We start from the raw sequence: 7,223 nt of genomic DNA on the forward strand, positions 1-7,223 counted from the left end.
TTCACTTTGAGAAAGCCCTTCAGAAAAATTCAGTACTGATCCTTTGTTTCATCCAGCGAGCACTTCCATGATAGACCTAACTACCTTCCACGCTAGCAGAAGAGCCTTGTAAGGACTGATCTGTGTCACAGTTGCTACGAATTTTGAAAGGATGAGATGAATTGGGCTGTTGCAAATCCTGAAGCTGCGAGTGGCTCAGGTGCGCCACTACTTAACAACACTCCTGAAGCTGTAACTCTTCCGAGGCCTGACCAGCGTACGCCAGGAAAAGCAGAATGCTTCCCAGAATAGTGTGCGCTCCAGCAAGCCTTGCAGGGGCCACAGGCTCTACTTCACCCCAATGCGCACAGGCAAGCACTTCCTGTGTGTGTAATTTCTTTTGTGCCTGAGAAAATTGAGTAGGAAGTAGAGTTTAAATCTTTTTCCGTTGCCTTCTCATGCTGAAGGAGCCGTTATGGTATGCAGAGCTCTGAGGCTGTTGCTGTTGTCGCAGCCTGCGTGGTCCAAAGCAAGTGAAATCTCTGAATCCCTATGTTCAGCTGCGCTGCGGTGGGAGCTGTATCTGCCTGTCCTCCAGCTCTTGCTCTGCTTGAGAAAGAGACTACATATTGCAGGCAATAGTAGATGGGAAACTAGGTCTCAGCTCTCAATACCTCCTGCTTTTTCAAGCAAAGGAACTAAGACTTTAAAAGTGATCAGGATTTTTCTTCCCATCTGTCTTTGAGTGCTTTAGGAAAAGCCTATTCTAGAGGTATCAGATTCCATTTTGTGTGTGAGAAGGGATTTCTCATGTATCTTCTTATAATCTTGTGGTAAATTAGCTATTGTGAAAGGTAGAGTTAGTGCGCTTCTACAGACTGGCAAAAAAGATTCCTCAAAGTGCTCAAATACATGTCAGCTTGAGTAAGAAGGAAGGAATCCTTAAAATTTATATATGATCRGGGCAACTTTCCCTATGCTCCTTGGTCAACACAAATTGTACCTCTTTTCATTTCCACAAATCAAGAGGAAAGATCTAAGTATTACAGCTCTCCCTAGACAGGAAGCCACACACAAAGCTAATATTCCAAATGTTTTTTTACTTCAACCAAAATTAGATATAAGATATCCTATACTCCCCTAAGAACCTTGTAAGACTCAGTAAGTACTTGTGATTAAAGTGTTGAAATTGTATGCAAAAACAAAACAATCAAAAAATTTGAAACCAATTCTATCTGATTTTAGTTAAAAAATTACCTTAATTTTAAAGGCACAGTTATATTTTCCAACCRGAGATTTCCCCCTTTTGCAAGGATGTATTTCTCTGAAACTTTAAAATTAACTGTGATTATTCAAAAACTTTTTTTGAAATGGAAGCTTTCTTCTGRTAAATGTTTTTGATGATAAGAATGTATTTTCTTGAAATTTTGAGGTATCAAATGGGAGTACTCAGGAAGAAAGTCTGGTAAGTATTTTGTTAGGAGAACCAAGAACCAATTGCTTACATAAAATAACTGCACTCAAGCAAAGAAGCACTGCTTCAGCTGAAGGAAAGCCAACATTTCATGGGATTTGACAGAAGAATGGCTGCAAACACCACAGACCCTGCAGGCATCTGCATCTGATTTCTAGAACTAAAACACAAATATTTTTAGTAGTTATCTCACCAAGCGTTCAGTAGCCTCAGTAACAGGGCACCGAGGTGGTGTCCAGGCTACATTTCACCTGTCCAATACTGTCAATCTGTTCACTCCTCTATTATCTCAGAATACCATCTACGTTATTTGCTGAAACATGTCGAACTTCATTTACTTATTTTGGCAAAAACACATACCCTCTCTTCTTGGGTCTACTGTATATTCCAATTGCTTTAGCTGAYGATTCTATGTGCTTCTTTAGCTCACTTTAGCCATTTACAGAGATCACAGTATGATTTTAAATACTGTATTTAATCTATACAAACTACAGCAAAATGCAGAAACCCTTATTCTTGATACAGAGATGTGACTGGTATGAAAGGCAGTAAAATGTGCTACATCAACATTAATCCCCTAATGGTTTCACTGTGTCCAACCTCTACATGGAATAGCAACAGACAGCTGTGGGATGCACTGTAAAATATTCTGGGATTCAGCCTTCTAGCACATAAGGTCAAATTTGAWTTGAGGAAGGACCAATCTTGTATCAAATACAGGCATTTTTAATTTAAGGAAATAAAGTCACAAGTGCACCCAATCTTAAAAACATACGACATATAAAATGAAGGATGTGGGAAAATCTGGGAATTCAGGGGATGCACAGATGCCATTTTTTAACTCAGAACGGTAACGGTTAAATTAAAATCCCCAAACAACTCATTCAGTAAAAGCCCTTCCATAAAAATTCTATAAATGGGATGTTGTTCAGAGTGGGATCTCCAATACTTTTGTAACATCAGCAAGTGCTAATGAATTTCACCATGAGGTAAGATTCTCTTCTCTGAGCTTCCTGAAAGCACAGTCTTAAAGTTATTTTACTGAATAATTGCCAATCCCCTTAGACAGGAACTTCGTTAGTTAACTATATTGTACGTGATAGCCCTTGTAATCCTGGTGTATATTAGCATCAAAAAAATAAAAATAATATAAATCCTCTAGCATAAATTAAACAAGCTCGGGCTTTGTCAGAAGTTCATTCTGAACCCATTTGATTTTGCCTGGACATAGCAGACCATGACATAAGATCTTTATCCTTTTTTTTTAAAGGGCTTATAGYGGTAGGGGTGAACATTCCGCATGTCACACATCTGCAATCTGCTAAACCCCCTCAGGTAGATTGCTATGACATCCCTCCTGTGTTTTTGAGGAGTCTAGCAAGTTCAGAAATATTTTTGTTAAATGCTTTGTATAGTAGTATGTAATAAACTTATGGAACAAAATGTTTCAGGTGCTTAGGGAATGGAAAGCTTCAGTACATGTGAGATCTCAGAAAAGAACTAAGACAGAAATTTCCGTGCAAGAAAAAAAAAATCTGTTAATCTGTTCAGAAGCTTATATTCTACTCTTGGCTCCTATAATTCAAGCATCAAAAAAGCCATTGACTGAACAGCTATTGCCATCAGATTTTCCGGGTATTACTGGATATCTGGAAAGGTAAAAGCATATTTGAATTTCTGAATGATCTTTGCTGACTTTCTGAAGAAAGTATGCAACTAAACCTATCAACAGCTACAAAGAAGAGGCTCCAGAAATAACGTGACACACACACGAYAATCTATTCTCAACAAGAATACAAAAGCAATATAATGGTTTACACCATCAAAATTCAGTGAAATAACCATCTSTCTGTAGTTGGCAAAGGTCTTATATTAGCTAGACAGATATAATGTGCCCAGTTACTGATTGTTACTAGTTTTCTTCCCTRTAATTTCATGTTTGGTGTGAAACACTAATTGCTGTGTCTTCTCAATTGCACAGATTGTCATTAGATATTATTAGAACATTATAATTCCCCCTGCAATTTGTTCAAACACACAGTATTAATACAGATAAACTTGCTTCCCTCCCCCCAACAAAAAAGAGCCTCTAACATGCCTCCTTCAGTAGTTTTCTTTCACAGCATGTACTTAAGGTATTTCAGAGAAGGGTTTTTTTTCAAGATAATACACAAAACTATCACAGAGTCTCTGTTKCTGGTGTATAGTGACAGTGGGTTGTTAATTTTTTTTGTATGAAGGACACTATAAATCAGGTCAGCCATAATACCTTTATCATGATGTGGAACTCTGCAGTGTCAATAATGTGTAGTGATTTAGTAAAAAGTAATACTGAAGCATTTGTGCTAGGCCAGGCACKCGGGAAACTTCTCTCTGAAGCATACGGTCCTTATCTTGTCCTTATGAACAGCCTGACCCATGTCTTCATTTTCAAAAGAAAGATAAAACATTATAACCATTTTTTGTATTTCCCTTTATTTGGAAAAATGGGACTTTTACTTTTCCAATGCTGTGAAATACAATGTATTTCTAAAAGCGATGAGAATTACTATTTGCTGCTGATACTCACTCAGTCATTCCTTTTAGATTGTAAAACTCCTGCAGCAAACACTTGGTTTTGTGATGCTTTTGTACAGCAACGAGTAAGTTCATGATACAATCACGGTTATGAGATGCCTTAGGGGCATTTTGAAGATAGTAAAGATTTGTTTGATGATGAATGTGATTATTTTTCTGCTCCTTCAAGATCTAGGGGATCTGAAGTCGGAGTCATCAGTCAGCTTCACTAAGGGCAAATGTTGCTATTTCAAGAATTAATTTTAGTTTTTTTTTTCCTTTTTCAGTTGAGAGTTACTACACCAAACACTAAACACAATGTGGCAAATGTTGATATATGTCAACATCAGTGCAAGTCTAAAAATGATACTATTTGCAGAAAAYGTACAATTTCATATTCCTTGAGCTAATGGAGAAGCTCCTTTGCCTCAAAGCAAGCCATACAATGGCTTTTTCAGCTACTCAGTATGCTCATTAGAGACCCATGATAACCACTTTTAAATCTGCATTCCACCCACACCCAATATGAAGAACAGCATGCTTCTACCTGCTAATTAAGCGTTTATACTTCTCAGTATATCAGTTATTGGTTCTACTAGTTAGTGCCAGATCAGTAAGGCTGGATGATGTTGTGGTAGTAGAAAATATACTTACTTCTATGACTGTGTTAACAGTGGTATACACAGAGGTGGTGGTGTTTCTGAGAGCTCTTTTAGTCACAATCTTAAAAAAAAAAAAAAAAGTTTAAAACTCTTTTTAAAAAAGCAGTATTTAATTAAGTACCAGCTGAGCCCTTGTTCAAAAGAATATAGCTGTTTTAATTTCAGAAAAATTGTGGTAATAAGGGACATTTACACCACTGCAGAAGGTGCCACAGATCAGCTTTAATGGCTTGGGGGGCAAAGCACAGACAGCTGAGTTCCAAAGGCCAGAGATCCAAAATAGAAGCTATTTGCACTATGAGATCTCACTACTAGGTAGCATTTCCTGATACCAAAGTTCTATTCTTTGCTCTYTGCTGTTCATCTTTGTTAAATATATGTACAGTGCCACAAAGTATATGAAGTTCTTTGTTTATACTCCTTCTGTACTACATTTTCTCCCCACAGTATCCCCAGGTTATCCTTAACTCCCTTAACTACAGAGAGGCTGGATGAAGATCATGCTCTACAGTTCTTCCCTGCTAATTTTCTCTTTTCTCAACTTGTCTGATTATTTTAAGCAAATTTCTACAAATTTCATACCATTTACAGCTCTGCCCCTTTACCATTTTTGGTAGAAATTGTCCAATGTACTTAAAAGATACATAGGACTTGCAAAAAAAAAATGAGAGAAATAGAGCAATTACTTAAGCCTATGGGATTTTTTGTTTGTTTGTTTTAGGACATGAGACTAGATATACTCATTTGGCAGTGCCTTTCTACTATAACTGTTACTCATTACAACAATGTCACAACAGCGTGGTTTATCTTGAAAAGAGAATGGAAATCAAYGGGAGTCATTTGTATACCAAAAATAGCAACGGCAACATTTGCCAGCTAAAGAGAGCAAAATATATGTGGAGAGGAAAAGAGCACATGAAGTCATATACTACTTCAGGTAACAGGAAATCAGGCTTGTGGTTTCCTATGAACCTTTAAGGTTTTCTCTATGAGCATCAATAAGAGTCGTGCGCTTTTTTYTTCAGACAAAAGACTGAAGAACAAAGGTACTTTCCAAAATTCTGACATTTGCTGCAATGTATTTAACAGTTTTGCCCTATCCTTTTAATTTATTGCATGGGAGAGAACCCTGCTATGTTTTTAGCCTCTAAATCCTATTTCCAGGTCAAGTACAGCTTCTGTATAGTCTAAAGAAGAATATGATGGAGGAATGCTAGCAGKAGACATGAATAAGGCTTAAAATGGTATTTTGTTTTGTTTTCAGTTAAGAACAATGCTTACCAGTGTAAAACATCTAAACCCTGTAAGTGGTTATAGCTTAAGCCTAAGTTGCCCTATCCTTTGAGGTTCTACAGCAGACCTACCTCAACGTAGTACTGGACACAAAATACTAAAATAAATTTATATTTACCTGGTGGCCATTTTTTTTCTAGTTGCCCTTCTACAAGGTAATGCAGCAAATGAACTGAATTTACCCTTGAGAGAAAAAAATAACTGCTTGATGTTGTTGCCTTTCAATGCATCTATTAAGCACGGATTTTACTCCATCAAACTCGGGTTTTTTTAAATCAAGTAAACACTCTGAAGGCCCACTTTCYTGCACACAGCGTGCCCTGTTGACTCCTACTCAATTGCTGAGTAACAACTTACATGTGTATTTTCTCTCGAAGCAAACTCTGGTGAAAAACCGTGTCAGATATGGAATACTTTAGAGCATCTATGGAAATGTGAGGGAAGGGAGATCACTGCTGTCTCTGAACCACTGCAAAAGCTCTTGCTTCTGGCTGCTGTTCCAGCGGCAAAGCACCTCACCCAGGGCTYTGACGAGCCTGTTCTCGCCAGGGACGAGCCGGGCTGCCTGCATGCACGTGTGCGAGCCGCTGCTCCCTTTGTCCCCTCTGCCGAGCAAATACGATTTAAAAAAAAAAAAAAAACAGCAGCCCTCCTGCACGCCGCTCTTGGCACTGGCGCCCTGAGGCGTGGGAGAGGCGGCAGAAAACGGCCGCGGCCGACGCTCTGGCCCGAGCCGCCCGAGGAGCGCGGGGAGGGCCGAGGGGAGGGCCGAGCAGTGGCTGCCCCTCTGCCTTCCTCCTCTCTCCCCCCACACCCTGCAGAGCTGCAGCGCAGCGGTGGGGGTGGGCGCAGSATAGCACTGCCGCGGCTGAGGCGCCCCACCATGCCCCACACACCCGCAGCAACATGGCGGCGCGCCTAAGCCAACATGGCGCCGAGGCGCCTCCCCTGGCCTAACGGCCGCTTCTCCTCAGGCGGCGGGGCGGGCGCGCGCGCAGGACACCCCCGCCCCTCCCTCCCCCGGCGGCGCGCGAGCCTCCTTGTGCGCCTGCGCGCTACCGGCCGTCCGCACTGTGCGGGGCCGTGGCGGCGGCGGCGGCGGCACGTGCGGCGGGCGCGCGTTTGAACGTAAGCAGTGTGCGCCGCGGGCCGCCGGCGGGCGCGGGGGCGGGGGGCGCCTGCGCAGTGGGGGCGCGCTTGGTGTGCGAGCCTCAGAGGGCTTTGAAATGGCTCCGGGCAGGCCCGGCGTGGCGCCGCTC

The 7,223-nt window shown here is 41.2% G+C and overlaps 1 protein-coding gene across 5 annotated transcripts in view; it reads left to right on the forward strand.

The window, feature by feature from the left end:
• Positions 1 to 7,021: 7,021 nt before the first annotated feature.
• CCAR1 (cell division cycle and apoptosis regulator 1) overlaps positions 7,022 to 7,223 on the forward strand; it is a 28,656-nt gene continuing 28,454 nt past the window's right edge. For 3 of the 5 annotated variants that reach the window (XM_085305548.1, XM_085305552.1, XM_085305550.1), the window contains exon 1: positions 7,127 to 7,223. The gene's annotated coding sequence lies outside the window, so the exon portion shown is untranslated. Of the gene's footprint in view, positions 7,093 to 7,126 lie in introns of those variants that run through there. The other 2 variants (XM_085305549.1, XM_085305551.1) reach the window with 2 other exon arrangements.

Source organism: Rhea americana, unplaced genomic scaffold, assembly GCF_003343005.1.
Source record: "Rhea americana isolate MKP2758 unplaced genomic scaffold, rheAme1 scaffold_222, whole genome shotgun sequence".
NCBI lineage: Eukaryota > Metazoa > Chordata > Aves > Rheiformes > Rheidae > Rhea > Rhea americana.